The 16729-nt window shown below is 43.9% G+C and overlaps 1 protein-coding gene across 1 annotated transcript in view; it reads right to left on the reverse strand.

Annotated features, from left to right (window-relative positions):
• Positions 1 to 16729, reverse strand: part of THAP5 (THAP domain containing 5) — a 145304-nt gene that overhangs the window by 41495 nt on the left and 87080 nt on the right. The window lies entirely within an intron of this gene.

Below are 16729 nucleotides of genomic sequence, written 5' to 3' on the forward strand. Positions count from 1 at the left end.
AAGCTGACAATTAGTTAAGTTACACAGTTCTTGATAACAGTCACAGCCATAAAAATTTACCACCACCACAGGTGAAAGGTTACCAGTAACAATTCACATGGACTCTACTGCTAGTTTTCATACTGAACAACCTTGGTTATATATAAAAAAAAAAAAAAAAGTAACAAAGCAAACCAGACTGTGAATGAAGCAACTTCCATTTAATAAAAAAATGGAATCACAACAAATTTCTTTAATATGAAAGACTTGACAAGCTACAGTAGCATCTTCTAGTTGTAAAAAATTCAGCTGCAGTAAACGCAAGTTTATGCTCACACGAATGTGGTACAATTTAGTGTATGCACACATTCATACATATTTTATATTACACAGACACTCACTTTGGACCCAGATTAATAAATTAGATAAACATTATGAAATATGTACACAGTGTATCAGCTGCATGCATCGTTTTATCTCCAGAATGACAACATGAAAGCTACCAGAATTCCTCCTAAACCTGTCATACTCTATGCTACTTGCCAAAATCTCCAAACCTTGGCAAAACCCATCCACTGCTGTTTTGTGCTTTCCTGCATAAATGTTTAGCAGAAAAAAAAAAGCTTTATTTGACTCTTGGAAGAAAGTGAAACTGTAGATAGGCATGCCCAAATCCTACCTAAAGACCTGGATAGCTATAACCTGAGCTGTGACTGCGAGCAAAAACTATCACAAGGACACATCCAGCATTTTGTGTGACTGATATGGTAGGTCAGAATAACTACCTGATGAAGTGTACTTCCCTTTGCGCAAGGTTAGATCGGTGTACTTCATTCAATATACTGCTTTGTGTGACTACTTCTGACAACTGGACTTAAATTACTAATTGTTCTAATTTTTGTGAATTCCATGATTACCGATTTTTTAAATCACACAGAATTGATTCACTAAATAAGCATGTCAATGATTTGCTGAAGCATATGTATCTCATCAAAAAAAATAAATGCCGTTTATGTTAACTATTTAAAATGTTGGAACTCAATGCAGAGTCCCAAAATATGGAGAGTAAATGACCAAAAACCTGTACCTACATTTAAAAAGTCTGAGATACCTTGGAAAAAAAAGACAGTATACATAGAAATGGCTATGCTGATCTTGGCATTGGTTGGTATACATACTTTGGTGGGGTGGAGATGCAATGTCATATTCCCTGCTTATGAGGTATTATGATCTTAAAGTTGGTTTTCACACACACGTGTAGGGGCTTGCCCCCAACATCAGGGGATGTCAGGGGGGATTATCTCCCTGCAAAACAAAAAGTTGAGATGGAAAAAAATTATGTTGATGTTCTGTATTTTCTTTGTTTTCCACAGTTTTGTGACTTGGCATTTCAAGTGCAAGTGAACATTTCAATACTGAAGACTTTCTCACATTGGATTTACTGTTAGTAAGCAAATCATTCAAACGATGAGAATGATTATATATTTGTGCACTTGGCAGAGCCTGGGCAGCTGTTATGCTCATTAATGGTCTGAAGAGATGCATAATAAAAATCGAACAAGTGCAAATTGAGCATATTTAGGAAAGGCAATGACCTTTCCTAGTAAAAGAGTTCTCATCCAGTACTAACTTAAGGCTACAGAGGACACCCTTCCAATTCAGGATCCATGTACACAGCAATCAGAGGATGTAGAGCATGTAGGAAAAGAAAGAAAAAGAGAAGGAGGGAGAAGGTCACAACAGACAACTGTGCAGATAAAAACATTTATAATGCCAATTAAAAATACACTAAACAAAAGGGCACTACTTTGATATGCAATGCATACAGTTTACAAAGAATAACATTGACACAATTATCTGTAAACTGAATAGTTTGGGATTGAACATTTCTTCTATGTTCTCTGTTAGAACAGAGTCGAAGAACAGGCCAAAACAGTGATGGTGAACCTTTTGGGCTTTGCATGTCAAGAATTTGGAAAATGGCTATCTTGACTCTGCAGGTGTGCCACTCCCCCCCCCGAACAAACCAGAAACAATTAATTTACTTTAAAAAATACAGTCTAATCAGGTGTGCCACTATGCATTATAAAAAAGTAAAGGAAAAATCAGTGACTTGCAATAGAGAAAACGATAGGCGCACTGATAACGGGCTTAAAATAGTGCACCAAAGTTACCCTATTTTAACAGGGATTTTGAACTGAACTGAAAAAAATATGAAACACACTGCATTTAATCAGATTAACATCAATTAATGACTTTTTGTTGCTGAGATTTAATAACCAAGTACAGGGTCACATATTTCTTGTATTTTTGTCCATTCAATTTCTCTGGTAACTTGGGTGTTGGTGAATGCTAGTATGTCACTCAAAACGTTGTGGTGTGTCACCTTTGACACGCATGTCATAGGTTAACCATCACTGGGCTAAAAGAAAGAAACCTAAATTGAACCTGGAAGGATTAAGCAACATAACTAAGAAAAAAGAGAAGATAGACTAGGTTAGGTCGACATGTCTCAGGTTATGTACACAAAACATCTAGATAAAAAAAAATATATGCCTGCAAATGATGTAGGCGGTGAAAAGTACAGTTGTGTAAGCTGTACTTACCATAACAGTAGATGTTCGAATGATCACTGCTGCAGTACCCATAGCTATATGGGGATATCATACCAAGGCTTAAAAGCCAGCCAGCTTCCAAAGCTTCACGGCACCTTTCATGCACTCAACTGTCAAGCAGCTCGAGCTGAGCTGGCTAAAATACAAGTCTGGGCTTGAAGCCCTTCACATCTTTCCTGCCAGAGAGAGGGGGGCGACCTAGTCCTGAAAGGACAAGGCTAGGAATAAAAAAAAATAAAACTCCACACCCTGGCATAAACACCAAAAACACACAAAAAAACAAAGAGAGGGAGCGGTTACTACGGCACTGATCATTTGAACATCTGCTATGGTTAAGTTCAACTTGTACATCTGTACCATGTCCTTCATCTTAATCACTGTCGCAATAGTCTTAGCTATATGGGTAGATTACCATAGCTAACTATATTTGGGAGGTGGAAGGACAGGGGTCCAGGAGCCCCTGGAGAATGGCCCTAGACGTAGAGAAGGAATCCAGTTTATAGTGCTTCGTAAAAGTATGTACAGTGATTCAAGCAGCAGCTTCTATAATACTTATAGAAGCCAACCTTTTCAAAAAGTCATAGAAGAAGCCAAAGTCATTGTAGAGTGGGCCTTGACCCTACTTGGAATAGAATTGTCATGGAGTGTGTCACGGAAGGGGATACTGACAGCCCAGCTATCTGGATTTTTGTAAATAATTATATGTCATTTGTGAATATCAACATGATTCATAGGCTTGTACTACAAATGTATTACAACTGTATATCACATAAGATAGTTTGTACAGATGTGTGCTGAAGAGATATTTTGTAAAGTACTGAGCTTAAAGATACAACCACAGCATGCAATACTGGAAAAAAAGAGATGTACATACAGTATTGTAACTGTTTAAATGTATACATTTTAAACAATGAGAACTGGAATACAAGAGGTTAATTTCAGAAAAATAGCTGAAATTAAATTATTTTATGACAGTACGAGACTAAGTCTACACTAGGGAGCTCTCTGTGTTGTCTTGAAAGACAAATTACTAGGCTTGAGATGTGGAAGTGTTTTATTGTTGTACGACTTCCACCAGCTGCACAGACCTGAGCAAAAACCTTTGCCTATGCATTTTCACAGGCAGATGCTAAATGCAACCAGCTGCATCAATGGCTGTTTTTCACCTGAGATAGAGTGAGATGACAAGAAATGATGGCATTCTGCAAACTATCCCAGCAGGAATATTTGGGATATTAATTTAAGAACTCTCTGAAAGACAGAGACAGACAGACAGCCTTGCTCTGAGGTTAGTTATGATGGTACAAGTAATTCTCTCAGATACAGTCAGGAATACAACAAAGCTTAATTTAGATGATTTTCTTTATTTGAGACTGTCCTGCAATGTTGTTTTAAATTATTTTCTGTGATTTTGAACCCTGATGTTACTGTGATTATATAGAGAAAATGTTCTTGTTTTAATTATTAATACACTTAAATATTTTTACACAGATCAGCCACAATGAAAGTCTTAAGTCATGAGAGTACTTGCATATTTAGTGACACTGTGTAGGCCACCCCTAATAGTCTTGCTCTTGGTCAAACTACCATTTGTATTAACAGTAACATTACACAGTAAGATTGGACACCCTTTAAGGGCCTTAAAGTAGCTGATAAGGAGCGACTGGTGGCAGGGGAAACTACCTTATAGTCTGGGAAGAAGGGGGGATAGCTAGTAAACCATTGCCGTCCTTTCCCAGGTGTGTGTGTGTGTGTGTGTGTGTGTGTGTGTGTGTGTGTGTGTGTGTGTGTGTGTGTGTGTGTGTGTGTGCACGCATAAAATCAAACCTTAAAGAGTGTGGGCGTCAGCTACTTGGGGAGGGACATGAAGCACTGGTTGGACAGAGAGGGTGCTGGAGGTCTTGGCTTGGTCACTCAGCTGAGATCTCAACTCTACAGCTGTGCCAGTGGGGAGTCTTATTTGGGGATCTGGAGAAAGAGGGAGAAACCAGCCCTGGAGCAATTGTGGTCTCTGCGTGCTCTTAAGGGAAATTGCAACTACATCTGGAATTAGTGTGTGTGTGTGTGTGTGTGTAACTTGTCATCCTCCCAATGTACGTCCTCCACTGGTGCTAGTGGTGAGGATTGAGACTCCTGGATTACTGGTCCAGTGGTGGGGCGTCAACATTTATTGGTTGGCAGTGGTGGGATATCCACATATTAGGATTCAGTAGTGTGGATATTGAATTCCTTTAGCCTGTAAACAGTGGTCACTAAAGAAGGTGTTTGTACTCTCAATCAGCCACAGAGTGAACATAAAAAAAAAGAGTTTCATATCACAATAGCTTTTTTTTTTTTTTTTTTTTTTTTGCTTAGTCAGGGAGAGCAGACAAATATGTCAGCAAGGGAGTATGACAAGCTGACAAGGGGCCAGTTGGCTAAGATGTGCCAAGGCAAAGGACTGGTGCATGCCAACCTGACTAAATCAGAGAGGATTGCAGCCTTAGTCACAGATGCATCTCAGACCAGCAACCAGGAGGACAACCAGACTGGCCTTGGGGATGCACAACTCTCCAAAAATGGGCAGTTCAACCTTTCCACACAGGACTTAACAGGAAGCCAAGCGTTTGGAAATAGAATCAGCAGACAGACACCTGGAGGCTGAAGAAAATGAGAAACTGAGACATCTGGAAGCTGAGGAAAATGAGAGAGGAGAGGCAACACTAAAAGGAAATTATGACTCTTTGCCAGGGTCATGGAGGTAATGGGGAACCCCAGAAGCAAAAAAGGTCAGTACATTTCTTCCACACTTTACAGAGGGTTATCATTTTATTTATACATATGAAATGGTATGTAAACCCAGGGCTCTGGGTATGGTTCCTCACCTCCTTACTCCATGGTAAATGTGTAACTGCTATTTCTAAAAACTGTTTGATACAGACTGCTTAAATTATGATACAGTTAACTTAAAACGCTAACAATTTTTAACACCTGAAGCTTATACAAAGTTTCATAAGCATAGAAGTAAGGTAGATGAAAGTGTGTGTGAATATATTGCCGAGTTGAGCACTTATTTTCATAGATGGGTGAGTGGGTGTCAGGTCACCACTTTTTTGACAAGCTGGCAGACCTTATGGTGAGGGAAGAAGCACTTTGCCTGAGGATATGAGAATCTGGTTAGTGGATAGAGAATGTAACACAGCAGACGAGCTGGGGAAAAAGGGAGACTTGTACCTAGCAAGCAGGGCATTACTGCATAGGAAAGGGATACCCAGTGCTGCTCATGGGTCTAAGGGAACCCAAAGTGGGCAGCCTAGACCTTCCCCAACAGAGTGCGCTAGTAGCAGGGGAAGCCAGTAGTTCAGGTACACAACCAGGACCAAGACTTAAATGCTTTAAATGCAACCAGTGGGGCCATATAGTATATAGATGTCCACGGAGGCAAGGTGGGAGAGCCAGTAAGCGGGAATGACAGAACATCAGCAGTAAGTTGTCTGTAGACAACAAAGGTATCAAACTACCACAACAGGTTATATCCTACCTTAGTAGATGGGAAACCGGCAACTACTAAGAGAGAGAGAGAGAGAGAGAGAGCCTCTGATCTAAACATTGTGAAGCCTGCAATGGTTAAACAGGAGCACTAATTGCTTGGGCAGTTTACTACAGTCAGAGATTTAAGAGGGACCCCATTCCAAATACCTCTGGCAAGGGTTCACCTTAACTGGGAGGGTGGAAAATGAAGCAAGCAATTAGGTGTGTTTGAGGATAGCCCTGCAGATATCCCGATAGGGAATGATTCTGATAATACAGTACCTTGCGTGCTCAGTTACACTCAAGTCAGGGCTGGACACAAGCATGTGGGTCTGGTAGCTGGGTGGGAGGCAGACCGACCATACACTTGAAGCCAGGACAATTGTGGCGGTTACTTCAGAGAGGGAGCTACCCTGTAGCAGTGAGACTGAAGGTGAGCCACAGCTGCTTGTGGGTACTGATGTTCCCTTGGACAAAGTGACTGCAAGGGCAGAGGTGAGTAGTAGTACCCAGGCTGACAGTGAGGCACCGCTGTCAGAGAATACCAGACTTACTGTAGAAAGGGAGCTGGGAAGGGTCACAGAGCAAGTTGAGACAGGCTCAGCTCTCAGACCCTACATTACAAAGCCTGAAGGACGCAGCCAGGGAGGCACCAGATTCTCAAGGGAAGGGGGAATCTGTACACTGGGACAAAGGGTTACTGTACAGAGAGTGGACAGCTGAGGGAGAGAGAATACAGGAGTTGAAGTGCCCAGAGCCTATTGTCTGACACGTCTAGCCATAGCCCATAATATTCCCTTTACAGGTCATATGGACAAAGCGTACCAAGAGACGTATTATGGAGAACTTTTATTGGCTTGGGGATTCCAGAGATGTAACAGGATACTGCAGGATCTGTGAGCAGTGCCAAACGTTAGGCAAGGCATGAGACAAGGTCAAGGCTCTTTTGATGCCTCTGCCTGTGATAAAGGAGCCATTTCAGAGGGGAGCTATAGATATTGTTGGGCCTCTGACTACCCCAGGTTCCACAGGCCTCTGACTACCCCAGGTTCCACAGGGAACAAGTATATCACAGTGGTAGTAGATTATGCTACCAGATGCTCCTGAGGCGGTGGCTCTGTCATCCATCGAGGCAGAAAAAGTGGCAAATGCTTTGTTAGAGATTTTCAGCAGGGTAGGATTCCCCAAAATAAATACTGATGACAGAGATGCCAATTTCACGTCAGACATGCTGGTCTACCTATGGAAGCACTGTGGGGTGAAACACCCAAGACCATCCTCAGACTAATGGTCTGGTTGAGAGGTTAAACCCTACATTAAAGACCATGCTATGGGCATTTGCAGTCCAGTTTGAGAGTGGGACAAATATGTGCCCCACCTGATTGCTTACAGGGAGATGCCTCAGGAATCCACAGGTTTTTCACCCTTTGAGGTGCTGTATGGGCATAGGGTGAGGGGACCTCTAAACTTGATTAGAGAGTGGGAGGGTGAGTGTGAATCCCACAAGGAGTCTATTGTGGCATACATCCTAAACCTCAGGACAAAGATCAGGGAACTCATGGGCTTGGACCAGGAGAATCTGGCAGAAGCCCAACAGCATAACGTCTGATGTGACAGGAATGCTTGAGCTAGAGAGTATGCTGTGAGGCAGCAGGTAATGGCACCCATTCCTGTCAGACACAACAAGCTGCAGGCAGCCTGGGAGGGACCCTTCAAAGTGGTAAGGAAGGTCAGTGATGTTAACTACATGGTAGAACTGCTAAGCGGGAGGCAGGGGCACAAACTGTACCATGTGAACATGATGAAACCTTTCCATGATAGGGAGGCCCTGGTGCTAAGTATTCACAGTGAATGGCAGGAGGAGTCTGTGGGGTATCTGGTGAATGATCTCCTCAGTGAGGCTCGGACAGACACCTCAGTGGAAGGGGTAGCAATGTCTTGGCAGCTATTCCCTACCCAGGTTCAAGAAATCCAGACAGTTACAGAATTTTGGTGGCATGTTCACTGGAAAACCAGGCTGCACCCACCTGGTGCAGCACCATGTGGATAAAGGACCCCAAAGGCCTATTAAGCAGACCCCTTAGAGGGTGCCTGAGAGAGTCAGACTCTGAGGGAGGAGATACAGGAAATGTTGAAACTAGGGGTGTCCGGCAGTCCCAGGGCCTCCCAGTGGTGTTGGTGCCAAAGAAGGATGGCAGCACCAGGTTGTGTGTGGACTACAGGAAATTAAATAGTCACACAGAGTCAGATGCTTACCCCATGCCTAGGGCAGATGAAGCCCTACAGCAGCTGGGTGGGGCTAAGTATCTTACCACTACTGTTCTTACCAAGGGCTACTGGCAGGTGCCCTTGACTCTCAGCTTGATCTCAGCACTAGACAGAGGTCAGTCTTTGTGACTCCTTTTGGCTTGTATGAGTTCATAAAGATGCCCTTTGGGATGACAAATGACCCATCGACTTTCTAGAGGCTGGTAGATTGCATCCCAGCAGTAGCAGGAGATTTTACCCATGCTTACCTGGATGATATTGCCATCTACAACCATTCCTGGAAAGAGCACCTTCAGCATGTCAGGGAGGTGCTGGGCAGACTACAGAGGACAGAGTTGACCATTAAGCCCAGTAAGTGTCACGTGGGTATGGCGGAGGTATCCTACCTGGGACAGAGTGAGGAGTGGTTAAGATCAAGCCAGAACCTGCCAAAGTGGAAGGCATTCAGGCATGGCCTGCCCGTTACCAAAAAGCAGGTGAGGGCATTCTTAGGGACAGCAGGGTAATACAGAAAGTTTGTCACCAATTATAGTACCACAGCTGCTCCCCCACAGACCTGACAAGGAAAAACAGCCCAGATAAGGTAGTGTGGACCCCAGAATGTGAGCAGGCACTCCAGAAGCATAAAGGATCTTTGGAAGGACCCCCTGTGTTAGCCAGTCCAGATTACAGCAAAGCATTTGTTGTGCAGGTGGATGCTTCAAACCATGGGGTAGGAGCTGTACTCAGCCAGGTTTTCTCAGAGGGGGAAGAGCACCCAGTGGTATATCTCAGCCATAGGCTCCAACCCATTGAGGAATGTTATGCAGCTGTAGAAAGGGAATGTCTAGCCATAATGTGGGCACTGCAGAAACATCAGCCTTACCTGTATGGAAGGAAGTTATTTATTCATTAATTTTTTTACTTCAGTTTGATGACCGGGGAAGTCCACTGGGTCAAGAAGAGCCCGTTTTCATGGACGCCCAGGGAGAAAAGCGCCATTAACAACAACAAACATGCATAACAGAGTATACTACATATGCTGAGTGTACAACAATACAGAATACTACATATGCTGAGTGTACAATTACCAAGTATGAAGAGAACTATATACAGAGTAGCTGACAGTGGACATACATTTCCAAACAAGCAGTTACGTTTCATAAGATATAAATATAAATCTCCGATCTAATGAAAATGATTCAACCAAGCAGTTACAATGTTTCATAAGATATAAATATAAATCTCCGATCTAATGAAACTGATTCAAGCAAGCAGTTACAATGTTTCATAAAATATAAATCTCAGATCTAATGAAAATGATTCAACCAAGCAGTTACAATGTTTTATAAGATATAAATATAAATCTCCGATCTAATGAAAAGGGAGTAGAAAAAGCAGTCCAGTAGTAGTAGGCAGATTACAGTAGTAGTATGTGGGGGGTCAAGAGGGAAAGACAGTAAGTGCAGGGAAAATAAAGTTGAGTGAGGAGGGGCTCATGAAGGGGAAGAGCAGGGCATATCCATTTAGATGATAGGTAGGAGAGATTAGAAGTTGGTGTGGTTTGGAATGTTTTGAAGGGAGGAGGGGAACGAGTTCCATAATTTGGAAAGGGAGTCTGATAGCACGTGGTGGCCATGGGGCCAGGAGGGCTTGTAGGAGGTTTTCTGATCAGAGTGTGCAGTTTGGAATATAGGGGGTTAAGGTGTTGGAAAGAGCAGGACAGTTGGATGGTTTGAAGATGAGCTTATGGGCTGTGATGAGTAGGTTTAAGTAGTTAGGTAGTTCTAGCCATTGTAGAGATTTGAGGGAGAGGCACTGATGGGAAGAAATTCTTGGAGTTGGGGCGAATTTGCGGATTTTATTGCAGAAGGATTCTAATTTGGATTCTAAGCAGTGTTGAGGTTGGTGACCACTAAGGCTCCATATATGAGAGGGGATAAGGCAGGAGGAGGCCAAGGTCTTTCTAGTGGAGGGAGTGAGGTAGCCATTGTGTCTGTACAGGAGTCCTAATTTTTGGTGCTTTTTATTTGATGGCTGTTTAAATATGGATGTCGAATTTTAGATGCTCATCAATGGTGACACCAAGGAACTTGGTGTGAGATACTATTTCAATGGGGGTATTGTTCTGGTTTAGTATGGTAAAGGATGCATTACCAAAGGAGCAGATACCAGAGGGAGCAAAGATCATTATTTTAGTTTTATTTGTGTTTAGGGCGAGGTGGTTATTGTGCATCCAAGTTTCTGTTTTAGTAAAAGCTGACTGGGTTTTTAGTAGTAGGTCAGAGAGGGAAGACAGCAGTGCAGAGAACTGCAGAATCATCTGCACACTAATTAATGGGGATGGTGTGGTGAAAGTCATTGATGAATATGTTGAAAAGTAGGGGGCCAAGGACAGAAAGTACAGTTTTGTACCTACCATAAATGTAGATGTTAGAGTGCTAATACAGCTGCAGTCATAACAGATGGTTTCTCCTGCCGTCAGGCGGGTCCTTGGTCGGCCGAATTCCAAAGTCTAGGTCCGGAATCGGTTGTCGTCGTTTCTTCCCTGACATCAGTGCAACAGGGGTATAAAAGAACCAGCAGACGCCATTTTCTTCAGTTTTTCTTGTCCCAGATGTCAGTTGCCCCCAGAAGGAAGGCAATACATAAATTTGTGTAGTAAAGCAATGCCATATAATCCAAATACAGTAGTTGCAAGCAAATACACCATAAATGAATACCCCAATCAGGTTGTATGAGGAGGTGTTAGCCGATAGGCCTGTCCCAAGAGGGGAAGGAGGGAGGGAAACCTGGACTGCAGCTGTATTAGCACTCTAACATCTACATTTATGGTAGGTACAAAACTGTACTATGTTCATCGTGCATACAGCTGCAGTCATAACAGATGGGTAGAATCCCAAAGCTAAGAAAGGGGTGGTAGGCACTAGGTGGAACTAGGAAGAGCCAGGATGCCCTGCAAGACTGCAGTGGCAAAGCCTGCTCTAGTTTTAGAGTATAATGGTAGGTGGTAGTGCTTGGAGAAGGTATGCACAGAACTCCAAGTGGCGGCTTCCAAAATATCTTTGGTAGGAACTCCTCTGAGGAAAGCTGTAGAGGTAGCTGTGGCCCTTGTGGAGTGAGATCTGATGCCTGCAGGTACAGTTTTGCCATGAAGAGAGTAACAAAAGCATATGCAGTGGGCTATCCATTTTGAGATTGTCCGTTTGGAAATTGGCTTTCCTTGAGCTCCTATAGCATAGGACACAAAGAGCTGTTCTGATTTTCTGAAAGGCTTTGTTCTGTCCAAATAATAACAAAGTGGTCTGTGGATGTCCAAGGAATGTAGTAATCTCTCCCCTTTGTTTTGAGGATTAGGATAAAAGGTAGGTAAGTGTATAGCCCGATTCAAAGCTACCCTGGATACCACTTTTGGCATAAAGGATGGGTTGGTTCGTAAGGAAACTCTGTCCTGATGGAAGATGATAAAAGGCTGCACAGCCATGAGGGCTTGTAGTTCCGATACCCTACGAGCTGAGGCAATAGCCAGAAGGAAAGCTGTTTTCCAGGACAAATATTGCAAATCTGTTGAGGCAGCTGGCTCAAAGGGAGGCAAGGTCAGCTTTTCTAGAATGAAAGTGAGGTCCCAAGCAGGTATTGGTTGTTTCCTTGGGGGTTTTATATTCTTAGCCCCTCTGAGGAACTGTCTTAAGAGGGGGTGAGAGAATAAAGGTGGATCAGTGTTGTATTCTGCAGAAATGGCTGAGGCATGGATTTTGATGGAGGAGAAAGAAAGTCCACTGCTTAGCAGCTCAGCTAGACACTGTAATATTTGAGGTAAATTCAGTTTTCCAGGATTCTGGCCCTTTTTCTCATTCCAGGCATAAAACCGTTTCCATTTTGCGGAGTAAGCTTTTCTAGTAGACGGCCTTCTGGCCTCCAAAATGACATCCTGCACCTCCTTGGAGAGTAGGGTCTGTTGTGATGTTAAGGAATCTTCCATGCGGCCAGATTGAGTGTTTTCAGCTGACTGTGAAGAGTTTTGAAGCTGTGCTGAGTCAGAAGAGGAGGCATTAGAGGCAGGGTCCATGGCGGGGAATGCGTCAGGCTCCTCAGGAGTGGGTACCAGTGTTGTCTTGGCCAGTCTGGAGCAATGAGAATCATCTTTGGTCTGTCTGCTTTGGTTTTTAATAGAACTTTGGGCAGCAGAGGAAGAGGTGGGAAGGCATAAACTGTCATTGTTGTCCAACTGAAAGAGAGAGCGTCCACTCTCCAGGCCTTTGGATGAAAAATCCTTGAGCAGAATTTTGTCAATTGGTGATTTTTGTGTGAGGCAGAGAGATCTATGTCTGGCCTTCCCCATGCTTGAATTATCTCTGTAAAAACTTGAGGATGCAACTTCCATTCGTGTGGATCTGTCATATTTCTGCTTAGGTTGTCTGCCAGCGTGTTTTCCTTGCCTGGCAAGTACTGTGCTTGAAGTTCAATTTGTAAGTCCAGAGCCATGTTCCAAAGTGACATGGCCAGCCTGCATAGGGAGTATGAATGGGTTCCTCCCTGTTTATGTACCACATTACTGTGGTTTTGTCTGTCCTTATCAATAGTTGACCTGGATGCAGAAGGCCTTTGAAAGCTATAATAGCATTTATTACTGCTAGCATTCCCTTTTGATTGATGTGAAGGTGCTTTTCTTTTTGGGACCATTTGCCCTGAATGCAACGATCTGTCATGTGCGCCCCCCAGGCGTAGTCAGAGGCGTCTGTTGTGATGACTTGATTTGCTTGAGGCTTGCAGAATGGTAGACCTGTGTTTGTTTGGCATGCTTGAGCCCACCACAGAAATTCCTTTTGAAGACATGGAATTAGTGGTATTATTGTTTCCAAACTGTGGCTGTGTTGAGACCATAGGTTTTAAGTACCATTGAAGTTTCCTCATATGCAGCTTTGCACATGGGATTAGTAGGATGCAGGATGCCATGAATCCCAGAGCCTGCAGGATTTTGCTTGCAGTCAGCCTGGTGAAATTTGCTAGTGTTCTGAAGTATTGAGTTAGCTGCCCCTGCTTCTCTGGCGTGAGGTAGGCCATCTGGGTGTTTTGTGTCCAAGTTGGCACCTAGGAAAATTATTTTCTGAGAGGGTATTAACCTCGATTTCTTTTTGTTGACTGTGTATCCCAGAGAATTCAACAACATTATTACATAAGCCAGATGTTTCAGAAGTATGTGCTTGCTGTCCGCTTGGATCAGGCATTCGTCCAAATAGGGGTATATTTGTATCCCTTGAAGTCTGCAGTAGGCAATTACTGATGCCAGGCATTTCGTGAATACTCTGGGCGCAGTAGATAAGCCAAAGGGCAATGCAGAGAATTGATAATGGGTTGAATCTGCAAGAAATCAGTATTTTCTGCAATTTTGTCCGATTGGGACATGCAGGTATGCCTCCTTGAGGTCCAATGTTACCAGCCAAGACTCCTTGCCCAGCATGGGAAGAAGCTGCTGTAAAGTGAGCATCTTGAATTTTCGTACAAGTAAAAATGTATTTGGATGGATAGGTCCAAAATTATGTCTCCAATCTTTTCTCTTCCTTGGTACCAGGAATAGTCTGGAATAAAAACCTTGACCTTGTTCGTGAGTAGGTAACCTCTTGAATAGCTTTCATGTCCATGAGATCTGAAATTTGTCTTTGTGCCTCTGCCCTTTGACTGTGTGGCAGGTTTGGCATTCCTCTCATTTTTGGAAGGGTGTGAAAATGGAATCTGTGGCCTCCGTTTATAATGTCCAGGATCCATTTGTCTTTTGTGACAATATGCCAATTATTTGAAAATAATGCCAGTTTTCCGCCTAAGGGTGCTGCCATTTGAGCCTTGCTTGGCATGCAAAGGGGAAAGTCATTGGGCTTGCTTTCTGAATGGCTGCAAACCATCCTCACCACCTCTTTGTGTAGGAGCTTGCCATTGTTTGCCTCTAAACAATCCTTGAGATTGGCCTCTGCCCCTCAGGCGCCTGTATCTACCTCTTTGGGGTCTGTCCGTGGCTGGAAAGGACCAATTTTTGGAAGGCCAGTTTCTACTGAAACGTGGAGGTTGTACCTGTAGAAAATCTTTCACTGTTTGCATTGATTTAGCCTTTTCCTCCATTTTCTTTAATACCTCCTCAGCTTTAACACCAAATAATACATCATTTTGAAGAGGGGCATAGCTTTGACATGATCTGGTAAGGTTTGTTCCTTGAGCCAGGCATGTCTACGTATCACTGATCCTGTAACAGCAGCTCTACATGGAGGCTGCTAGAGCATCAAAACCACATTGCAAGGTATGTTTACCCACTTGTTCTGCACTATGCATCAAATCCTGCAACTCCTTCAAGTCTGGTTGTTCAGGTTGTGACATTTTACTTCTCAATTGTGATAACAGAAACTGTTGGTACTTTAGCATATGGAACTGGCAGTTTAATGCCCTCATGGTTAAGGTGGCCAAGGTATATACCTTTTTCCCCCACCTTTCAAAGGATCTGGAATCTCTCTCTGAAGGTAATGGATTTTTAGCAGTGGAGGCCTTAATTCCCTTGGGGCCCTGTGAGATGGTTTCTGGGTCAGCCGCATGGCTTTTGTATAAAAATTGGTGAGAGTCAGGAACCCGGTAGTACCTGTCAGGCTTGACTGGGGCTGGAGGTAAAGAATCCGGGTTAAGGCAGGCCTCCGAGTACACATCATCTAGTATGTCTAAGACAGGAGGTATAGCCAGAGGCCTGTGCTGGGGTAGCAAAAGAAAATCCCTAAGCCTTTTCTTGGAATCTGAGTACTCTTGGCCTTCCCAGTGGAAGTGTTCCCTTAAGGTATGCAAGGTTTCCCCAAATGAGTAATCCTCTGGGGGGGAGACAGAGGGAATGGACTCCTCTGCATCAGAATCTTCAAAAGGGGAGTAAGAATGTTCCTGTTCATCAGAGTGCTCTGATATAATGGAGGCCTGGTCAGAGGAGGGGGATTCTTCCTCCACTCTGGGCCTTTTGTCCGGGGTTGAGAACCCCTGATAAGAGTAATTAAATCCTCAGCCATTTTAAGCATCTGTTTTTAGGCATGGGGCCAGGAGAAGGGCCCTGTGTAGCTTGTCTCTTAGAATGCATGGCTGCTTTAGACTTCGTGAAAGCCTTGATGGAAAAAGAAGAGGAAGGTCTGAAGACACCTTGAGAGGAGGCAGACCTGTCTACATTTTGAGATTCACCACCAAGAGTGGCTTCAGTAGCTGTAGTCGGGGTGTGGGCCGAGGAGCCTGCGACCTCGGGCACAGAAGACACCACCAATGAAGTGTCGTCGGTAGTCAGGGGCTGCGTAGGCGCCTCGCTGAGAACCGGACCACCTGTATTCGGCTTTGGCGTGGTGTCGGTAAAGGCCACGGACCTCGTGTGTCGGTCCTTATCTTTGCATTTTTTAGACAAAACAGGAGTCTGAGTATCCGACGACATAATATAGTTAAATTTTTTGCCAAAGTAATGCTGAGCGAACTCCGCCCGACGCTAATGGTGCGTTTGTTGAATGTAGCACAAAAACGACAGACCGAGACGTCGTGGTCTGGGCCTAAGCAAGGAATACAGACGGAATGGAAATCCTTATGCGGTATTTGCTTCCCACAAGAAATACAATTATTAACTTTGTCTGACATCGGTCTGAGGCAAGAAAAGTTTCCCCAACGGGGTACTTAGCTTTCAAGACTTCGGTTGCAAAATTTTCGTAATTTCAGGAGCTGGCCGACCGGCACTTGTGAACTGCTTCTGCTTCGGGCACCGCGCGGCAAGAAAGACTGAAGAAAATGGCGTCGGCTGGTTCTTTTATACCCGTCGCACTGACGTCAGGGAAGAAGCGGTGACAGACGCCGGACCTAGACTTTGGAATTAGGCCGACCGAGGACCCGCCTGACGGCAGGAGAACCCATCTGTTATGACTGCAGCTGTATGCACGATGAACATCCTTGGGGAACACCAGCTTGCAGTCTTTCGGAGAAGTAGCTAGAGAACCAGGATATGTTAGAGGGAGACAGGATTATGAAGCAGGAGATAGTATTGAAAGCTTTGGATAGGTCTAGGAACAGGGTAGATACGAGTTTGCCAGAGTAACGGGCGTGGCTGATGGATTCAAGGAAGAACAGAAGGGCAGTGATGGTATTGTGGCTAGGACGGAAACCATGTTGGGTGGGGGTAAGGAGGTTACTGTCTGTTAGACATGACATCAATTGAGTATGAATACATTAAGGATTCGTGAGAGTGGGGAAAGGATGGCAATGGGTCTAAAATTGGTGGTGTCAAAGTTTTTGCCTCCTTTGTGGTGTAGGATGATTAAAGCAAGTTTCCAAATTGAAGGAACCTAGGATTCTTGGATGAATCTTTATTAAAATGGAAACCGCTTGAG

The sequence above is a fragment of the Protopterus annectens genome, chromosome 11.part0 (genome assembly GCF_019279795.1).
Source record: "Protopterus annectens isolate FY-2018-M chromosome 11.part0, PAN1.0, whole genome shotgun sequence".
In the NCBI taxonomy this organism is placed as follows: Eukaryota; Metazoa; Chordata; order Ceratodontiformes; family Protopteridae; genus Protopterus; species Protopterus annectens.